The sequence below is a fragment of the Panthera uncia genome (assembly GCF_023721935.1).
Source record: "Panthera uncia isolate 11264 chromosome B2 unlocalized genomic scaffold, Puncia_PCG_1.0 HiC_scaffold_24, whole genome shotgun sequence".
In the NCBI taxonomy this organism is placed as follows: Eukaryota; Metazoa; Chordata; class Mammalia; order Carnivora; family Felidae; genus Panthera; species Panthera uncia.
In genome coordinates this window covers 52,785,554-52,807,114 of record NW_026057580.1, presented here as the reverse complement: position 1 = coordinate 52,807,114, position 21,561 = coordinate 52,785,554, and positions in this window count along the sequence as shown.

Here is a 21,561-nt window from a genome sequence, read left to right as displayed (position 1 = left end):
CACACTACCCTCATTATTCTTTAAAAGGGTAATCTTTCAGATTAGCTCAACAGAACCACAGAAAATCAAAACATGACTCTAAAGCTACAACCCAATGTGCTTTGCTAGGGACTGTGGGCAAGACAACCTGCATCCATTTTGCAGTCGGCAGAACTGACTCATGTCACGTTATTTTAAACTAGCAAAAAGTGACAACATTTCATAATGGTTTCCATTGTCATCTTCTTGCTACAAAAGTGAGAGATTGTCACTGTGATAGTATTCATTGGTATCTAAATGGTCTTAGACTCATGATAAGGTTCAAAGAATCATTCCCCTTCAGTATAGACAATGATATTTCTCAAACTGGTATTATATTTATTAATTAAAATAATGAATCATAGTACCTGAAATCAGAAATGGAACAAGGGTCATATATGTGTGCACATCAAGACATAGACAAACCAATAAACAAAAGGAATCTAGTACCAAGAACAGGAAAAGATGTTTCACGGAAAATCAGGACCGCAGAAAACTAGCAGTTAAGTATCTATAACGGAATGTAAAATTTAATAGTCAATAGAAACTAAAGAATGGCATATCTAGCTTTGCAATACTATTTACAGATATACTTGCAAACACAAGTTTCAAAATGCATATACGTTGATTCTAATAATGCATTTTAAGTGAGTAACTAAAATGAAACTAAACTAAAATTCCATTTTAGACTTACATTGCCATTTATTTTAAATTATGGACATTTAAGAAAATACCAAGTACCCTTTAGTGAAAGTAAAAGTAAAACGAATCAAAACTTCAAACATTGATTATGATGTAACATATTTACATAACCAAAAAAGACAATAAAGGGATTTGATCTAAGCACATTTGCAAAGTTAAGAGAAAATTCAGTCACATATTATACAATTAGAAGTTGCGGCTGAGGGGCGCCTGTGTGGCTCAGTAGGTTAAGTGTCAACTTCAGCTCAGATCATGATCTCCTGGTCCGTGGGGTCCAGCCCCTTGTCCCGCTCTGTGCTGACAGTTCAGCCTAGAGCCTGCTTTGGATTCTGTGTCTCCCTCTCTCTCTGCCCCTCCTCCACTCACACTCTGTCTCTCTCTGTGTCTCAAAAATGAAAAAATGTTAAAAAAATTTTTTTAAAGTGCTGCTGGATATAAATACCCAAACTATTATTTAGTTTTGGAAACTGTTAGGATCCCAATACTGTTTTACAAAATCAAATCATTTAAAGAAGAAAAATTACCACTAGCTGAGTACCCTTAAATGCTGTCAGTTTATGAAACAGTCTCTGATAAACCACTTATCTCTGCCAATGACAAATCTTATTTATGTACTTTCAAAATATAGCTCAGTTCACTTCTGAATGTAAGCTCTTCATAATGGAATTCAGTCTTGATTAAGCACACAATTAATAAATACATTTAATTCTAAAGCATTGATATTTTTTCTGTTTTTTTTTTCAATGAGTTATCTTTTTTCAATTGAGAAATGTGAATTTAAAATCACCTGTCACTTGTTCTCAGAAAAAAATTTATAAATGATTTACAACTTGTGGTTAAAACTTGAGTTTTCTAACAGAAGGATTCCTTCCCCTTCATGAAAAATAAATTTATTTTACAATTACATGTACAATACATACATTATATATACCATGTATTGTATATATAATATATATAGGTATATAGGTACATACACACAAATACTTTTTCAAAGATTATATTTTTTAGATCAGTTTTAGGTTCACACCAAAATGGAGAGGGAAGTCCTGAGACCTCCTTTACCTCCTGCCCCACACTTGCATAGCCTCCCTCATTATGAAAATCACTCACCACAGCGGTACCTTTGTGCAATTGCTGAAACTACGTTGGCGCATCATAATCACCCAAAGTCCATAGCTTACCTTAGGTTTCGGTTTTGGTGTTGGACTTTCCATGGGTTTGGACCAATATATAATGACATACATCCATCATTATACTGTCATACTGAGTATTTTCACTGCCCTAACAATCCTGCCTGTTCACCACCCCACTTCTAAACTTATTCCTGGCAACCATCGATGTTCTCACTTCTATAATGTTGCCTTTACTGGAATGTCATACAATGTGATTCATATCAAGTGTAGTCTTTCACATTGACTTCTTTCATTTAGTCATATGAATTTAAGGTTCCTCCTTGTCTATTCATGTCTTGATACTTCTTTTCTGTTTTTGTTTTCTCCTCCTTTTCCTCCTACTCCTCCTCCTCCTCGTCCTCTCCTCCTCCTTCTCCCCTCTCCCTCCCTCTCTCTCTCTCTCTCTCTCTCTCAGCACCAAATACTATTCATCTATCTGGATGTGCCACAGTTTATTTATCCATTCACCTACTGAAGGACATCTTGGTTGCTTCCAAGTTTCGGCATTTATGAATAAAGCTGCTATAAATGTGGATTATCTTTTCATATGCTTATATGCCATCCATATATGTTCTTTGGTGAAGCCATCTGTTAAGATCTTTGGGCCATTTTTAAAATTGAGTTCTTTTGTTTTCTTATTCTTGAGTTTTAAGAGTTCTTTGTATATTCAGATAGCAGTCACTTATCAGATGTGGCTTTTGCAAATATTTTCTCCCAGTTTGTGTTTGTCTTCTAATTCTCTTGGCATTGTCTTTTAATTGTACTGACGTTCAGCTTATCAATTCTTTCTTTCATGTGTCTTTCATGGATTATGTCTTTGGTGTTGTTTCTAAAAGGAATTATCATAACCTGTGATTTCCTCCTATGTTATCTTCTAGAAGTTTTAGTTTGCAGTGTTCATTTAGAACTAATAGTTAATTTTGAGTTAATTTTTGTGGAAAGTGTAAGGTCTGTGTCTATAGTCATTTTTGGTTTTTTGTACATATATGTCCAATGTTTCTAGCACCATTTTTTGAAGAGACTCTCATTGCCCCATTACTCATACTTTTTGTTGTTATAAAGTGATTTATTTCAGCCTTACCAAAATCAGTGTTCATAAAGACATCTAAAAATACCTTTATCTATTATAGCAACAGTGTTCAGGAAGAGTAGTTGATTTTAGCGTTCAGCTTTTTTTTTTTATTTTTCTCCATCAATAGTAGATAATCAATTCGAACCGATTTTCTTCTTTTCTAATGCATTTATTTTCCAGTGATTTATGTGCTCATTCCAAACAATTGGACCAAAGAAACCTCCACCCTGAGCATTAGACATTTGATCAATATAAGAGTTTCATTGTAGAAACTAGTGTTAAAAGTTTATTCATTCAGTGCACTCTTTAGAGATGATTAACTGTCTTTATTATATTAAAGCAAACCCAAAGCCATCTGCCAAAGGCGATTGTGTCCAAGCACTGAAACCATTTCATGTGAAAACTCATTTTCAGGCTCCTAATTATTTTTCATTATAGTGGCAGTGTGGAATAGATTGGAATTGGACAGTAATTGCCAGGTCTGAGCAGTGTGGACCGTTGCAATGTATCAGTTTAGATGAAGTGTGACAAGGATACATCTAGCTACTATATAACTTCCATTAACCAACTTCCCTGTCCCTGATCATGTAACACTTCATAGAATGTGGTCAGCACAAGGTCATAATAATGGCTTCCTGACTGACTTCAAGTATTTTGTATACGTGCAAGCTGTTAACCCCCTGTGTTAGCATTGTTCTAGTAATGTCCACTTATTGCACTTGTCAAAAATATCTATTTCTTCAAGAGGGACAAATAAACTTCTTTAAAATACAAACTTCAGACTCAAGTTTGACTGCTTTCTGTAATGTTCCAAAGGGAAAGCATGGCTAAAATATAAACTATAATATCATACAATATAATTTTAAGTGATCAATATTATTCAGTCAATCCAGTACGGTGATCATAAAAATGCTATCCAAGCAGAAAATAGTTTCACATTATGTCTACCTAGGCAACCAAATAGCTCATTTTTAAGCAAACTGACTAGTAAAGTAACAAACACAGCCATACGTGCTGATAAACCCTTTCCATAAACCAGTTTTCTCTACAGTAGTGACACTAACGGAATATACGCGTGATTCTCAACCAAGTGATCTTGCTGCCTTTCCCCCACCAAGGGACGTTTGACAATGTCTGAAGACATTTTGGCTTGTTGAAGCAGGGTTCAGGGTGCTATTGGCATCCAGTGGATAGAGTGGAGGGATGCTATTAAACATCCTACAATGCACAGGAGAGCCTTCCCACAACATAAACAACCTAGGATTATCTGGCCGAAAATGTCAATAGTGTCAAGATCAAAAAACCCTGGGATATGTGTATTAACTTCCAATTTGTTTCCCTATTCCTCAAAATGTAAAAATCATTCTTTCTTTAATGACTGACTTTTCTTAAATATTTGCCCTCTGTGGAACATTAAGTTCTTTGTCATTTATCATTAAGTTCAATTTCAGTTAGTAATAGATTTTCCCCTCTGTGTAATATTTTATTTTACTGAACATAGGTTCACACATACTACAAATTTGGATTTTCAACTCATGAGCACTTTTTGCCCCTCAGTTTCATTTAGAGATAATTGACATGCATCACTGTATTAGTTTAAAGTATAGACTAGGATGGTTTGATTCACACATATTGTGAAATGATTGCCACAGTAAGTTTAGCTAACATGCGTCTTCTTATATAGATACAAAGAAAAAAAAAAGGGAAAAAAAATTCCTTGGAATGAGACCTTCTACTTTACTCTCTTAACAACTATCCTATGCATCATATAGCAATTTTAGCTACAGTCATCATGTTATATATTATATTCCTGGTATTAATTCATCTTGTACCTGGAAGTTTGTACTTTTGAGTATCTTCCCTCTAATTCCCCTCCCCCTACTCTTCACCCCCGGTTACCAGAAGTCTGATCTCTTTTTATAGGAGTTTGGGTTTTCTGTTTTTGTTTTGTTTTGTTTTTTTTAGATTTAAGTGAGATTAAACTGTCTTTCTCTGATTTATTTCGCTTAGCATAATGCCTTCAAGGTCCATCCATGTTGTCACAAATGGTAGGATTTCTTCATTTTTTATGGCTGAATGAGATTTCATTGTGTATGTACAACACAACTTCTTTATCTGTTCATCCATGGATAGACACTTATTTCTATGTCTTGGTTATTGTAAATGATGCCTCCAAACATGGAGGTACAGATATCATTTCAAGTTATTTTCACTTATTCCCAGAAGTGGAATTACTGGATCATCCAGTAGTTCTGTTTTCCATTTTTTGAAGATTTCCCATACTGACTTTCATAGTGACTATACCAGTGTATAATACCATTGAACAGTGCATAAGGATTCTCTTTTTTCCACATCCACTCCAGCATTTGTTATCTCTTGTCTTTCTGATGATGGCCATTCTAACACGTGTGAGGTGATATCTCATTACAGTTTTAATTTGCATTTTCCTAATGACTAATGAAGTTTAACATATTTTCATGTACTTATTGGTCTATTGTATATCTTCTTTAGAGAAATGTCTATTTAGGTCCTTTGACATTCTTAAAAAAAATGACTATTTTTTATTTTTGAGAGAGAAAGAGAGGCAGAGAGAGAGGTAGGGAGAGATGGAGACAGAGAATCCCAAACAGGCTCCACACTGTCAGCACAGAGGCCGACATGGGGCTCGAACCTAGGAACCGTGAGATCATGACCTGAGCTGAAATCAGAAGTCACCCAGGAGCCCCACCTTTGCCCATTTTTTAATTGGCTCTTTTTTCTCCTCCTCCTCCTCCTCCTCCTCCTCCTCCTCCTCCTCCTCCTCCTTATTCCTTTTCTTCTTCTGCTGCTATTGAGTCGTTTGAGGTCTTTACATATTTTGGGTATTAATCTCTTATCAGGAATATGGACTGCAATTAATTTTCCTCATTTCATAGGATTTCTTTTCACTTTGTTGGTGATTGATTGATTGATTGATTGATGTCTGTGTGGAACCTTTTTAGTTTGAGGTAGTCGCACTTGTTTATATTTGATTTTGTTGCTCGTGCATTAGGTGTCATGTCCAAAAAATTATTACCAAGACTCATGTCAAGGAGCCTTATTTTTATATTTTCTTCTAAAAGCCTTATGGCGTTAAATCTTACATTTAAGTCTTTAATCCGTATCGAGTTACTTTTTGTGGATGATGTAAGATATAGGCCCAGTTTCATTCTTTTACATATGAAAATCCAATTATCCCATTTATTGAAGACTGTCTTTTCTCTATTAAGTAGCCTTCGCTCTCTTGTCAAATATTAGTTGATCATATATGCTTGGATTTATTTCTGAGCTCTTGATCCTGTTCTGTTGGTCTATTTGTCTGTTTTCCTGCCAGTATCAGACTGTTTTGATAACTATAGGTTTATAGACCTTTGATTCCTGATTCAATCTCTATTTCTTCCTGATTCAGTCTTCATAAGTTGTATTTTTCTTTTTCTTTTTTTGTAATGTTTATTTATTTATTTATTTATTTATTTTTTAATGCAAACGAGCGAGAGAGAGAGAGAAAGAGAGACAGCGCACTCAAGGCAGGAGGGGCAGAGAGAGGGAGACACAGAATCCAAAGCAGGCTCCAGGTTCTGAGCTGTCAGCACAGAGCCAGATGCAGGGCTCAAACTCATGAACTGTGAGATCATGACCTAAGTTGAAGTCAGATGCTTAAATGATTGAGCCACCCAGGGGTCCAATCAGTGGTATTTTTAAAGAACATTTCCATTTCCTTTAGGTTGTCAAGTTTGTCTGGCATATAGTTGTTCATAATAGGTTCTTATGATCCTGTGAATTTTTGTCATATCTGTTGTAATGTCTTCTTTTCATGTATAATTTTGTTGATTTGGGTCATTTCTCTGTTTTCCTTGGTTAGTCTGGTAATGGTTTGTTAATTTTGTTTATCTTTTTCTGAGAACCAACTCTTGGTTAATCTTTTCTATTGTTTCTCTGTTCTCTATTTCATTTATTTCTGTTGTAATCTTTATTATTTCTTTTCTTCTACTAACTTGTAGTCAGTCTGTTCTTTTTTTAACTTCTTTAAGGCATAGTTAGGTTGTTTATTTGGGATCTTTCTTGTTTCTTTTTTTTTAAGTTTATTTATTTATTTTGAGAAAGATAGTGAGAGAGAGCATAAGGAGGGGCAGAGAGAGAGAGACAGAGAGAGAGGGAGAAAATCCAAAGCAGACTCTTCACTTCTGTAAGGGGCCTGAAGTGGGGCTTGAACTCACAAACTGTGAAATCATAACCTGAGCTGAAATCTAGAGTCTGATGCTTAACCACCTGAGCCACCCAGGTGCCCCCTTTCTTGTTACTTAATGTGTATGTGTATTGCCATAAACTTTTCTCTTTGAACTGCTTTTGCTGTGTCCCTGAAGTTCTGGTATGTGGTGTTTCCATTTTTGTTTGTCTCAAGAAACTCTATTTATTTCACCTTTAATTTCTTCTTTGATCCATTGATTGTTTAGGAGACTGTTGTTTAGTTTCCCTGTATTCATGGATTTTCCAATTTTGATCTTGTTATTTATTTCTAGTTTCATGCCACTGTGGTCAGAGATGATACTTGGTATCATTGCAATCTTCTTGGATTTGCTAAGCTTTAATTTGAGGCCAAACACATGGTTTATCTTAGAAAATGTTCCATGTGTGCTTGAGAAGAATGTGTATCCTTTCGTTGGATAGAATGTTCCGTGCATGCCTGTTAGATCCAAGAAGTTTTTACTGTTGTTCAAATGCACTGTTGCCTTAGTAATTCTCTGTCTGGATGGTTCCGTGTATGCCTGTTAGGTCCAAGAAATTTTTACTGTTGTTCAAATGCACTATTGCCTTAGTAATTCTCTGTCTGGATGGTCTATCCATTGTTGAGAGTAGGATATAAAAGTCTCCAACTGTTACTGTAATGTAATACATCTTATTTGTCCTTTTAGCTCTTTTGTTTTTGCTTTATGTATTTAGGTGCTACAATGTTGGGTGCATAAATATTTACAACTGTTATATCTTCTTGACTTATTGACTCTTTTATCATTATATAATGACCTTCTTTGTCTCTTTTCACCATGTTTAGTTTAAAGTTTATTGTCTAAATATAGATATCCTTGCTTTTTTTTAAATTTTTTTTTTGGTTACTATTACTTGAAATGTCTTTTTCCATTCTTCGTTCTCAGTCTGTATGTGTCTTTAAGGATAAAGTGAGTCTCTTATAGACAGCATATTGTTGGATCTTGTTTAATTCTTTTTATCCATTCAGTGATTCTATGTTTTTAATAAATGAATTGAATCTTCTTATGTTTAAAACAATTATTGGTAAGTAAAGACTGACTATTGCCATTTTGTTAATTGTTTTTTGGTTGCTTTGATTTGTTGTTCATTGTTTTTTATCCTACACCCTTTTCTGATGTTGTGATATCTCTTTGGTATCACTATGCATTGGCTTCTTTATTGTGTTCTTTTGTATAATTACCATAGGATTTTCCTTTGTGGCTATCATAAGGCTAACAGAAAATATCTTACACTTATAACAGCCTATTTTAAACTGATAACATCTTTACCTCAGTGAAATTTGTAAACTTTACACTTTTATTTTTTTCTCCCCCTCACATTTTATGTCCTTGCTGTTACAACTTACATGTTTTAATATTGTGTAACTAATTGCTGATTATTGTAGTTAATGGTTATTTTTATTACATTTATTTTTTTAACTTTTAAACTGAACTTGTATGTGAGTTATGCACTACTATTTCCACATTGCAGAATCTAACTATGTCTATACATTTACCATTGCCAGTGAGATTTACACTGTTTTTATTATGTTAATTAGTGTTCTTTTACTTCTACTCAAATAACTCCCTTTAGCATTTCTTGTAAGACATGTCTGATAGTAATGAACTTCCTCGGCTTTTGTTTCCTCTTCTTCATTTCTAACTTCACAGGGTACAATATTCTTGGTCAACTATTATTTTCTTTCAGTATTTTGAATATGTTATCCCACTCTCTCCTGCCCTAAAAAGTTTCTGTTGAAAAATCCACTGATAATCTTATGGGTGTTCCCTTCTATATAATTTCTCTCTTTCCTCTTGCTGTTCTTAAAATTCTTCCTTTGTCTTTTGGCAATTTAATTATAATGTGTCTCAATGTAGTCCTATACAGGTTCAGTCTATTTGGAATCCTTTGGTTATCATAGATCTGGATGTCTATTTCTCTCCCTATGTTTGAAAAGTTCTCAGCCATTGTAGCTTTAAATATACTTTCTATATCTTTCTCTTTCTCCTTCTTTCCTCCTTCTGGAATTCCCACGATGTCAAAATTGGTTTGTTCATTTGTTTGTTTTCCATTGTTACCCGTGATTCCCATAGGCTTTCTCTACTCTTTTTCATTATTTTATCTTTTGCTCTGCTGACTGGGTAATTTCCAACATATTATTTTCCAGGTCATTGATTGTTTCTTCTGCATGTTTGAGTCCGCTTTTGAAACTCTATTGAATTCCTCAGTTCAGTTATATTTTTCAATTCTTGGATTTCTGTTTTTCCTAGGACAGGGCCCAGGGCCTATACAGCTCATTGTTAGGAGATCTGAATCAAATCAGTGTGTGTACTGAGTTCTCTGGTCGGGTGAAGCCACTGGTTTTGCTCTGCAGATGGGAGAAGCCACAAGCTCTACTTGCAGTTCAAGTACCACTGTAGGCAGGGCTATTGGATGGGCTATGCAGCTTCCTGCAGGTACTGGTTAGGTTCTATGAACAGACAGACTGAAGGCTATCTTCAGTAATGAGCAGGGCTGCAAATTAGATCCCCTCCCAGGCACAGCCAGAAAAGCAGCTCTAAAGCTAGGAGAGTTCTTTCTTGACTTAATTCAAGCAATCACATCCTAAGTTCCCTAACTGAACAGGGCCACTGGCTTTGCTCTGCCAACTATTAGCTCTGCCTTCCCACCTCTTGGCTTAAGAACCACTGGGCTGCATGTATATCTTCTGAGAGTGGTGGCCAGTCCTTCTGGTCATATGGGGCACAAAGATACCCTCTGCTGCAGATGGGGCTGTGTCTTCACCTCCTTTCCTGGGGATAAAGAAGAGAGGACACTCCAGGCTACTCTTAATTTTCCAAACAGTCTCTCTAGTTGGGAGTGGCTGGAGCTAGCCTTAGTCTTGATCTAAATTAATTTTCCTGCCTATGGGTAGTACAGGAATGCTCCACACCCAGTACTGGGTTTGATCTGAAGGCAATCGGTTCCGCCTACCTGTCTCTTAGCTTGAGTGCGGCGGGGCTGCACTGCCTCCAGGAGTTGTCACCAGCCCTTGTGGTCAAATGGAGCTGGAAGACACTTTCCACAGTGGGTGGGGCTGAGCTTCAGCTCTTCACCTGCTCATAGGCTCTGGGCTAGAGCCAGCGAAACTCCTTGTTTAAGGACTCAAGTCAAGCAGATCTGCAAGCCATCAAGTCTCCTGGTGAGAGTGCAACACTGACTTTGTTCTGTGGGTGAGCAGAACCACTGGCTGGGATTACTACTTAGGCACTGTGGGTGTGAATTTGGTCTGCCAAGATCCCTGTGCTGGTTGTTGCAAGTCCTGCCCTGCTTTCCTGTCACAATCAGATTTCCAGGGGTTGAGCCCTGGGGATTCCTCTGCAGTCCCTGTGGTGCGGGATCAGAGTAGGAGCTCCCACAAAGCAACGTACAATGCTGAAGGGAAGGCTGGTGTCCTAGCGGTTCTCTTTCCCCACTGGAGGAACTGCAAGTTCAGTGAGCCTTCTCTGCATGTTGCTGTACTGGCCTGGGGAAGGCTCAATATAATCAATGTGTAGCCACTTCTTTTTTCTGTTACTCTCCTCACACAAACTCTCTTGGTCTCCGTGGTGCAGAGAGGGAGGATTCCTTCTCACCCCGTGTGTTCTAAGATTCTCTCAGTTGTAATGCTTTTCTTAAATAGCTGTTAGTTGTTCTCATGTGGGGGAGCAAAGTCAGGAACAACTTATGTCAACATCTTGGTGGCATGGCTTTCATCAGGGTCCTTTAATTGTCTTTCTGCGCTAATCATTTCCCATGATGCTATATGTGTGCCAGCAAGAGCCTCCTAATGAATGCTTTCTTTTCCAAACAAAGTTGAATCATATGTATCTGAGAGAAGCAGTCTTTCTAATTTCAAGTGGGTCTTTAAGATGCTGTATAAGTGATGGCCTGGAATAATCTGCATTTAGGTTCTGGATGTGGCCATGGAAACAATCTTGTAATTTAGGTATCTTTTTGTAGTTTTTCTTTTTATATATTTCTGTAATAGTCGAATAGCCATGCACATAGTTATCCAGCAGTACAAATATCTTTTATGTGCTTGATGTCTTAGTTATTTTATAAGTGAAAAAATATTTTGTCAGTTATTCTATACCCTTTACAATGACCAACATCTTTGTAAGTATCTCACAGGGTGTTTACATTTATAGTCTCCCCCACCATGCTCCAAGTTCTTTTAAAATGTTCAAGGCATCTAGATATAATTATCTTAAAATCTATTTAAAAAAATAGCATGTCCCATATAGGTTTATAACTTAAGACATGCTAAAATTTGAGAAATGTCTTCACAAATAAAAAATGAAACTGTTCTTCCTTTGCAAACAAGCTTAAGAAAATGCTTGAATTTACGTAACTCCAACCTTTAAATAATTCAGCGAGAAGTGAACTATTTGAACCACTAATTGAGGAGACTAGTTTTGATGAACAGAATTGCCCAAGTTGGAGAGCCATAAATCCCCAGTTTCATTTAGTATTTCCAACTCTCTTCTTGACCTTGTGCTCTGTTCTGGGCAGTCTATTATGAGTTTAATCATAGGTTATAAATACATGTCACAACTGAGCTGATTAACACGTGGATCTACCTATGTATAGCACAAAGGAACATGACCAGATGACCCAGCTAGAGTGCTGTAGTCCACAAAATGCATACTGTGGACCCTGCACACTCTTCAGTCACATTTAATTCCATTTTATTCAAATAAATCTAGTCATACTTCTTATTTGATGTAAACTATATTTGTCTTGTTAATGTATAGCCTATGGATTCATCATCTCTTTCATACACATGAGATGCGCATGTGTGTGCATGCACACACACACACACACACACACACACCCCAAGTAACTATTTGTGCTTGGTACTATGTTAAACAGTTTAAAAAGACAGTGTCAGACCTTTAATATTCCCAATCTAAAAGATAGAAGTAATGCTGTTAGGAAAGCTATGACTAACAATAATAAGGTGAGTAAAAAGAGAATAATAACTTAAAACAAAAAAGGAGTTGATATCAATATACTTAATCGACATATTTACTCTTACATATAAACAGAAACGAAAAAACAGTAAATAGGAACATTGGTGTGTAATATGAACTGTGATTTCTAAGTAAAATAGATATGCATGGCAAATAAAAACATGAAAATAATTTATATCACACTAGTAACCAGTAAATTGCAAATCAGAATTAAGAAATAATCATTTTTATTCATTAGAGTGGCATCATTTAAAAGATAGATATAAGTAATGTTTGATAGACTACAGGGGTGTAAATTGGTAAAATAGTGGAAGTAAAGTAACTTGATGATATATCTATCAAGCTTGAGATATCTATATTTGATCTATAGTTCAAATAGTATATTTTAAAGAATTCTTACCCATTTGCAGAGACTCATCAAATTATATTTAATGCTGCATTATTTAGTAGCAAAATAACAACCTCAAAAACAGAGACAACCTAAAATGTCTTTCAGTTAGATAAAAGTCAGATAAATTACATTATATCTGTCTAATGGAATGCTGTGTAGAAATTTTAAAACTAAGTATATTTATATTTCAGCAAAACTGTTAGTGTTTTTTATGGTGAGGAAAGGAATATAGAGTGAGAAAATGACAATAAAGAGGAATGTTCACTTTATTGTTTCTCAGCTCTCACTTTTAGTTTCTTTTTTCACAATGAGATTGTTTTGTGTGCTACATGATATGATTTAAAATGATAGATGAAAAGGGAGGAATGATGTGATTCTTACACTTGCAAATGTGACTTTAATGATCATCCAAGTGAAAGGGGCAGATTGTTCCCCTGCAGGTTTTGGGGCTTCCTTTAATCCTTTAAAAAGCAGCGTCTTGACAAAAGAGTAAAATCCCACGTTCTTCTCATGCCTGCTTCCTAAAGCAGCCATTTCTCTCTGACAGGAAGTTCAGCCTGCCTTCCCATCCCAATATGTCTTTGCCTCAACAGTTCAACATAACTCTTCCCACGTAAAACTACAAGCAGTATTGAAAGACTATATACCTAGATATACAATCGTTTTTCCCCCATTTTAAGTGTTATTATCAAGCGAAAATTTATCTAGACTTGAGTAGAATGCTTCTTGGTAATTTATCCTAAATCTTAATTTAACATTCAAAGCTCTCTCTGAACCTAGAGCTTTACTTATAAATAAAGCTGCCATTGACCATGGTATTAAATCAGAACACAATGTCCCCTTGGCAACAGTACTTTGATGGCAGTCTTATGTTACACTTTGACTTTTTAAGACACCATTTTCTTTTTAGCTCAAACCACTATAAATAAATAAATAAATAAATAAATAAATAAATAAAAGGATGGAAGAACGATAGAAATAAGCCCATCAACCTAATCAAGGGAGGGACATGGAGATTCAGAGCACAGTGAAATGAGGTTGTAATCAACATTCTTGCAAAAGGGGGTGTCTGAGGGGCAGGCACACTCTGGGAAGTTACAGCAGACAATATATCTCCTAGCATGCAAGTCCCTCCCCTGGGTTCTCATTGGCTGAGTACTACAGAGGTTACAGCCTTACCCAGGTGTTGCCTATCTCCATGTAAAGCAAAAAGTAGTCTGACTGGAACAAATATATATTCCCTGAGGTGATGCAGACACTTTCAGTCCTTCCGTTCCTTGTTTATGGTGCATGCTCATTGCAAAGCCACAGAAATAAGCCCACGAAAATAAGCCCACAAGTCAGAGTGGGTAAGAAGAACCAGGAAGTGAATTGTCTAAGGGTTTGGGAATCCATTTTGTGTGTGTGGGCGTGGGTGGGGGGGTGTTGTACATATTTCCAAAATGTTGTAAACCTATTGTTAATTAGCAAAGCTTTTATTTGGTATTTCTGAAAATGAATCCTCTCCCTTACTTCCCACAAAGAAGTAACTAAAAAGGAACACATTATTATAAGGAATATCTCCTAGCTCTCAAAGTTTCAGAAACGGAAAATAAATGGAATTTCAGGGGATAGTTTGGCATTGAGTTGAGCTGCTGAGTAGCACATCATAAACATGGTGCTTGTAAGTAACTCTGTAATGCCTGAAAAACTGAGTTTTAAGTTCAGAGAGTCCCTGTGTCAGAACCTTGGTTCATAGATTGCCCCAGTCCTGGGATAATTGTTTGATTTTGACCAAGAGAGTGTCTAAGACTCGCTTCTCCACTTGTCACATGTAGGTGACACCAGTAGGTGCTTCCAGGATTAAAGTCGGAATTGTGAGCACAATTTAATAAATATCATTATTATTACAATGACCCTAAAAAAGTTTAAAGCTAGAGTTAAATACTTTTTCAAATGCAAATTTCACTTAAAGCAACGGGGAAAAATCTGGGAAAATATAGTCTGTTTCCAGGGTACTCTTGTAGAAATGGATGGTTTTGTATCATAGAACAAGCCATATGAAAGAACCACAGAAGTTTTATCAAAGTTGTTTTTCAGGACTCGAGTTCAACATAGTTACTTTGGCTACTCTACTCGACAAAGAAAAAATTACATTTTAGAATAAATGAAACTCATGACTAAGTGCCCAAGTATTGAATGTTTACAAACTTCCTAGAAAGCATTGTAATCATTGGATAAAAATAATCTCAAACTTGAGCAATATACCTTTTGGGAGATTTAAAACAACAAACCACTACCACCACCAACAGCAGCAGCAGCAAAGCTTAAACCCTACTCTCACATCCGCAGTGTGGACTTGAAACGTGTAGTAGTATTTGATGCCAATGTAATTAAGAACAGGTGCTAGTGTACTTCTGAATTCATGTGACTATATCACACTAACAGCGTCTGTCTCCTCACTGTTTTTGTAAATTATTGTCTTCCTAATACGGACATGACAGATGTTGTCTGTAAATAATCCTACAGATCCAAGCCATGTCTTTGGTGACATGGTTAAGGAGGGGAGTCAGGGTAGAGCCTGACTATCATACTCACTATCTACAGGACACTTTTCAGGGTGGAAATGGGTTCTGACAGGAGGGAAAGTGAAAAATAAAGAAAACATTTGAAGGTAGAGCAGGGAAGCAGGAGACCAGAGCAAAAAAGTGCCTGTCAGAAGCTCATTCTAGGTCTATGATCATTAAAAGGTGATTTGTAGAATCAGCAAAGAAATAATTTGGACTGTTTTCTGGATTTCTTGTTTGCTCATGATTGTCTTTCTAGAAATAGATTCTAACTGTAGATTCTTTGAGAGAGTGAGCATAATAAAGAGATTAGATGGTTTAAATGAACCAATAGAATAGTTATTAACTGAAACATCTTAAAATTTTAGTCCCAGGAGAACTCAATTATTGAATGATTATTTTCTCTGTTTTTTTTTTTTTAAATATTTACTCCTTTAGGAATGATACAAATCAAAGGATTGGGTAGGTGAATTTAGATAAATATTTACGTTTTACACACAGAAGCTGTTCTTCCAGAAATAAAAAGGGTACACTACAAAGCTAGTATGATCTCACTCTGCTACGTAGCACATAACAGCACAAAAGCAATTGGTGATAAAGAGAACAATCTAGATGTGATTTTTGGGTCCAGTTTAATCTGTTCTCTAAACCTTACTTTCCCGTCCATAAAACAAGATAAAGATACAATTTACAGGTTTGTTACAAAGGAAGAGAAAGAATAATGTGTGTATGTATTGATATGCACCTGTGAGTATATATATGACATTTTTGATATACAGCATGTTGCTGAGTCACCTGGCAGATAAAAGAATGTCAATAAACTTTAACTTATTCCCAATTCCTCTCCTAAAACAATGATCAATTTGTCTTTAACTACCTGACATTGCATAGTATTCTCCTTTGGAACTGATCTCTATGAGCATGAGAATGTGAGCCTTACCATGTTCTTATTTGAAGAAAGTATTTTTAAAAAGAATTTTCCTTTAATTCTGGTAAATACCAATAGAAAAAATATAGACTGTACATTCAATTGCCAATATATACATTTTTTAATGTTGAACACTGCAAAAAGTGATCCCCAAAATACAGTTAATGGAATAATCAGTTATCACTGATCCTGCAAAATGTTCACAGATGTGCACGATAGCTTGTGAATTCATTAAGGTATTTTAAATCTACGATCAATTTTCTCTGTAGTTTAACCACTGTAGCACTTTCAGAAAGCCCTTTTTTAATAGATAATTTCATTAGTAAACATTTACAAAAAACTTACTTAAATGAATCAGAATACAATTATAATAGTGTGCCTATTATTAAATCATTTCTGAAAAGCAGTATTTTCTAACTTATCCATTATAAGAATAGTAGAGAAATATCATTTTATCTGTTTAAGCGATTAGTGATTACATATTCATTAGAAGAATATAGACGTACTCTAAATATGATAATGAATGCAGCATCATTCTTGAAAAAAATGAGTTTCCTTATTTAAGAGATGTCTGCTGCAAAAATTAAAATTTAGACAACAACCAGCATATGGAGATGTAATATTTTTCTGTTTCTCTTAATAAACACAAATTTACAAAACTGACAAAAAATGTTTCCAAAGTTTCTAAGAAATTATAGATTCAGCCAGTGATATTCTCCATAAAGTTCCAAAGCCATGATATAATTTCAGGGTTTCAATTAATTCAAATGTAAATATGGAGAAAGAAAAATATGTTCTGTTGTGACCTTTATGCTCAAGGGGCTTATTCAGCCCACAAATAACCTAGACTTAGAATACTGTTATTCTTTAATACATTCACACCTAAGAAATGAACGCAACGATATAGAACGCAGTCCTGTAATAATTACAGTTCCAAAGTGCTGAATAATGGTAATAGCTGTCAACGCCACCACCTTTGCCTAAGAAAGTCAACCACTGAGGGCATTCCATCTCTGTTTTTAACCTTGGAAGTAAAATTTTATTTTGGGTCAGCATTAAGCCTTTTTATTCTTGACTTGCTTCTCTTAGAACTTACTCTGTATTTCTTCATCAAAACTGTTAGTATAGCAGGGGTCAGTACAAAATTTATATAGAGAGAAATAGTAATTTTTATCATTTTATTCCACCCAAAGTGTTGTCAGCATGACTCTTTCATTTTCCTGTGACCTAATTGTTCTATAACCTTGAAAATTCCCCTGTGTTCTTGGCTATATTAAAATTGATTGTCTGTGCCCATCAACAAGGTGTTATGGTTTACATGCAAAATAAAATCCAGTTTCCTACTTTTAAAATTGGCTTTAAGGGAAGTTAAGTAAAAAATATATACGTATATATGCATATGTATCATTTATCAAAGTCAATAAATCTGGTCTCCATAGGGATTTGCCACAGTCATAATCCAGACAGCTGTATATACAATGTATATGTTGAAATTTCTATTAATTGTTATTCTCAGCATGCATTGAGAACTAAATGTTTTTCCTCTAGGAGTTCTTCAAAGTCCTGCAAGTTTTCCAAATGAAAAATGAAGACCATATATTTGAGTTGATTAAATTCTATATCTATATAAACAGGGCAAGCCAAAACAAATATTGATCTTCCCCAAACCAAAAAGTTAACTCCTTGATAATGAAAATGATCTTTCCAAAAAAAAAAATACAAAGTTTGCATAAGGCAGAAAAAAATAAAAGACTAACTTTAAAAGGAAACATAATATCAAAAGTCACAATAAAACATTAAGACAAAAGTTTATGGAAAGGGGAAGAAAAATATAGGTGCATTTGAAAATTATTTCCTATGTAAGAAAATCATCACATGTTAAAAGCTTAATATTTTCCATAAAAAATATTTCTGAAGCAAAAATAGTCTGCTGCTCAGAATTACCTAAAAGTTTAATTTTTGTTTCATAAGCACATGTATGTCAAATTTATTAGAAAATCTCAAATCTCATGTGAAATATGAGATTTCAAATCATGAAATATATTGTGCTTTTAAGTGCTAAGATATAAAACAAAATATAGTATATTTAACAGCAGCTTTCTATTTGTTTATAGTTACCTTTAGAATGAAGGGAAAAATGCCAAATATGTTTGTTTTATACTGAACTCTGAGCTTCATTACTGGAACATACTGTAATATCTCTTCATTTTACGTGTATTAGTGAACTTTCATGGCTATAATGGCCACCACTTGCACACATTTTTCAAACTGTCTCCCAATTGACATTGTACTCTTATGATCTGCATTCATTTATTTAGTATGGTAGGGAACTACTCCAGTGCAACATCTTGCATGTACCCCAGACTCAACAGTTTGCGACCCATCTCTTCAAATCCCTCTTAAAACTAGTTGCTACATTCTTTATTTTTGTGATTGCGCAGATTCGCTAAATCACAAAGCCTACATAAATTCATTAATAAGTAAGTAAATATATATATGTTTTATATATATATATACACATATGCATATATATGTGTATATATATGTACATATATATGTATATATGTATATATACATATATGTATACACATGTATACATATGTATACACATATGTACACACATGTATGTGTATATGTATACACATGTATATGTATACACATATGTATACATATATGTATGCATACATATATGTGTATATGTATATACACATGTAACCGAATGTAACCGGTTCAATGTAACCGAAACCCAAGTATACACAACATATGTAGTGTCTGCTATGTCTTCGTGTTGTGTCAGTTTGGCTAAGCTGGATCCCGATACTAGGGGAACAGACTTATATAGATTGTTTAACCAGCAATAAGTGTCGCCAACTATCCCAGAATTCTCTCCCTGAATGGTTCTTAGCTAAAGTTGGTTGTAAGAGACATTTGCACAGGATTTGGAAAGTGGAAGTGGAGTGGCCAACATATTTATGCTCAGAAGGTCTTTGTCAACTCAGGCATTGTTGCAGCGTACCCACCTCGAGGTGAATGTGCTCATTCATCCTGCCGGCAGGCAGCAGCCACATCTGCAGGTCCTGCAGCTCCAGCCAAATCACCTACTTCAGCCTTACTGGATCACAGGCCAGGAGCAGGTGGAGCTCTGTAATGGCTACGCCAGCCCTACCACAGTTCACCTTCCTCATCCAAGATGGAGGCTTAGAAGCTTGGACAGATGGATATAGGCTTCAGTTTGTCCTCCTAAGTTCCAGTTCATCCTCGTAGGTTCTGGTATGTCCATACTATCTTCCGTTTCACATTCAAGTGTAGGGGCAACAGACTTCCATAGATTGCCTAACCAGCTTCCAGGATCTTGTAAAAATGAATCTCTGGATAAATCCATCCTATCACTCGTGATGTTCTTCCTTCTCTGATTGGATTATAACTGATACATGCTCAAAAATGTTAGCAATAGATGTAGACAATTTGGATTTTAAAATCACTGTTCTATATAGTTTTGAGTATATCCCTTCCCAGTCATTCCCATGAAAAACCACCTTAGATTCTGATCATCTTTTCACCTAGATGACTGTGGCAGCTTCTTAACAGAGCTCTCTGTCTTCATGCTTGAAGATCAGGAAAAGATACACAGTCTCATTAGATATTCTTGGAGGCTTATAAGTCACAAATGGGCATAAGGTCACAATATAGGCACAATCACAATGGACCAACCATGAACAAGTAGGTAATGAGACTTATCTGTTGAAACATTAAACATCTTTTTGTTTTCTGTCGTGTTGTAGCAAAAAGAAACAGGAAGACTAATGCTTTAGTGAGAGACACACTTCCTGCTTGGGATCCAGGAGCAAATCAGATGTTTTATCCTCAAGAGCTTTGTATACTTGTCTAATCATTTCATATCTATAGTGTGTGATGTCATCAAGATATCCTCAAGAGCTTTGTATACTTGTCTAATCATTTCATATCTATAGTTTGTGATGGTCATGCTGTGCTATTTCTGATTCAATGCTCAATAAACTGTTCTTTCATCACCAGACATCCATAAACATCCATGTTCTTCTCTATCATCTAACCTCAGATTAACCTAAAAAATTTTGTCAGAGGGGAGAGGGGTGGGAAGATGGGTGAAATAGGTGAGAGGGATTAAGAGGTATGAGCTCCCGGTTATAAAAAATGAATTAGTCACAGGGATGTAAAGTATGGTATATGGAATATAGTCAATATTATTTTAATAGCTTTGTAGGGTGACAGGTGGTAACTATACTTATCATGGTGATCATTTTGTAAATGTCGAATCACTATGTTGTATACCTGTAACTAATAGGATATGGTATGTTAGCTATAGTCCAATAAAAAACCAATATAAAACAAAACAAAAAACAAATATTTTCCATACCTATTTAAAAAATATTTAAACACCCACTAACGTCATTAGCCAGGTAGATTGATATGTTTGCTTTCTTTCCATTCACTTGCACATGTTATTTCTTACACAGGCAATATCCTCTGCTCTTTTCTTGCCAAAACATGGCTCAAAGCTTTCATGACAAATCATTGATGATTGACCCAAATATGAGCAAAAGCTGACACAAATGAATGGGCATATGAGTTTATGTTAAGGAATATGAAGAGTGATGAGAAAAGAAAGAGAAAAATTAGTCATGTTATGTCCTACTTCATTAATCTTTATATAAGCCTAAGTTTATAATCTTTGTGATATGCATTTAAGTGGCTAAATTACACAGATTTTAAATTAAGGAACTAGCACTAGGAACTAAAATTAGTATTAATAAAAATAATTTTTAAAATATGCAGAGAAGAAAATCGTAGAAAACGTGAGTACTAATGAAGCAATTTCTTGGGAAAATAATAATGTTCAGATGTACATTTATTGTTTTCTGTATAACTCCCTTTCCCAGGATGGATTGTGACAAAAGATATATGTTCAATAAACACTGGCTGACTGAATGACTGAATGGGTAAATCAAGTAGAGCTAAGTATAAATTAATCTTATAACTAAAATTAATGAAATGACAATTACTTAAACTCAGGCCGCAAATATAAGCATCAAGAGTTCCTTTGTATGGTGATTTTCCACTGCCTGTAAAATATATCCAATGCCTCCCATTCCATGGATCTAATTTTATATGAATCTTTCCTTACTCTCTTGGTTAGTATTTAAGGGCAACTTTCTCTCACTTGGTCATGTTTTGTGTTACTCAGCCTTTAAACATGCACTCATTCTGACTGCTTTGCTCCCATCCTCCTTTGACTCCTACTCATTATGTAAGAAAAGCTTAAATTATATGTGTGTGTGTGTGTGTGTGTGTGTGTGTGTGTATGCATGCCCATGTGTATTTGTATGTTTACGTATATATAGGCTTGATTGTATTTATACTGTGTACTTAAAGGAATCAATGGTCAGAAGCAATTGAATATATATAGGAGAAAGAGAAGGAAACAATTGATGAATA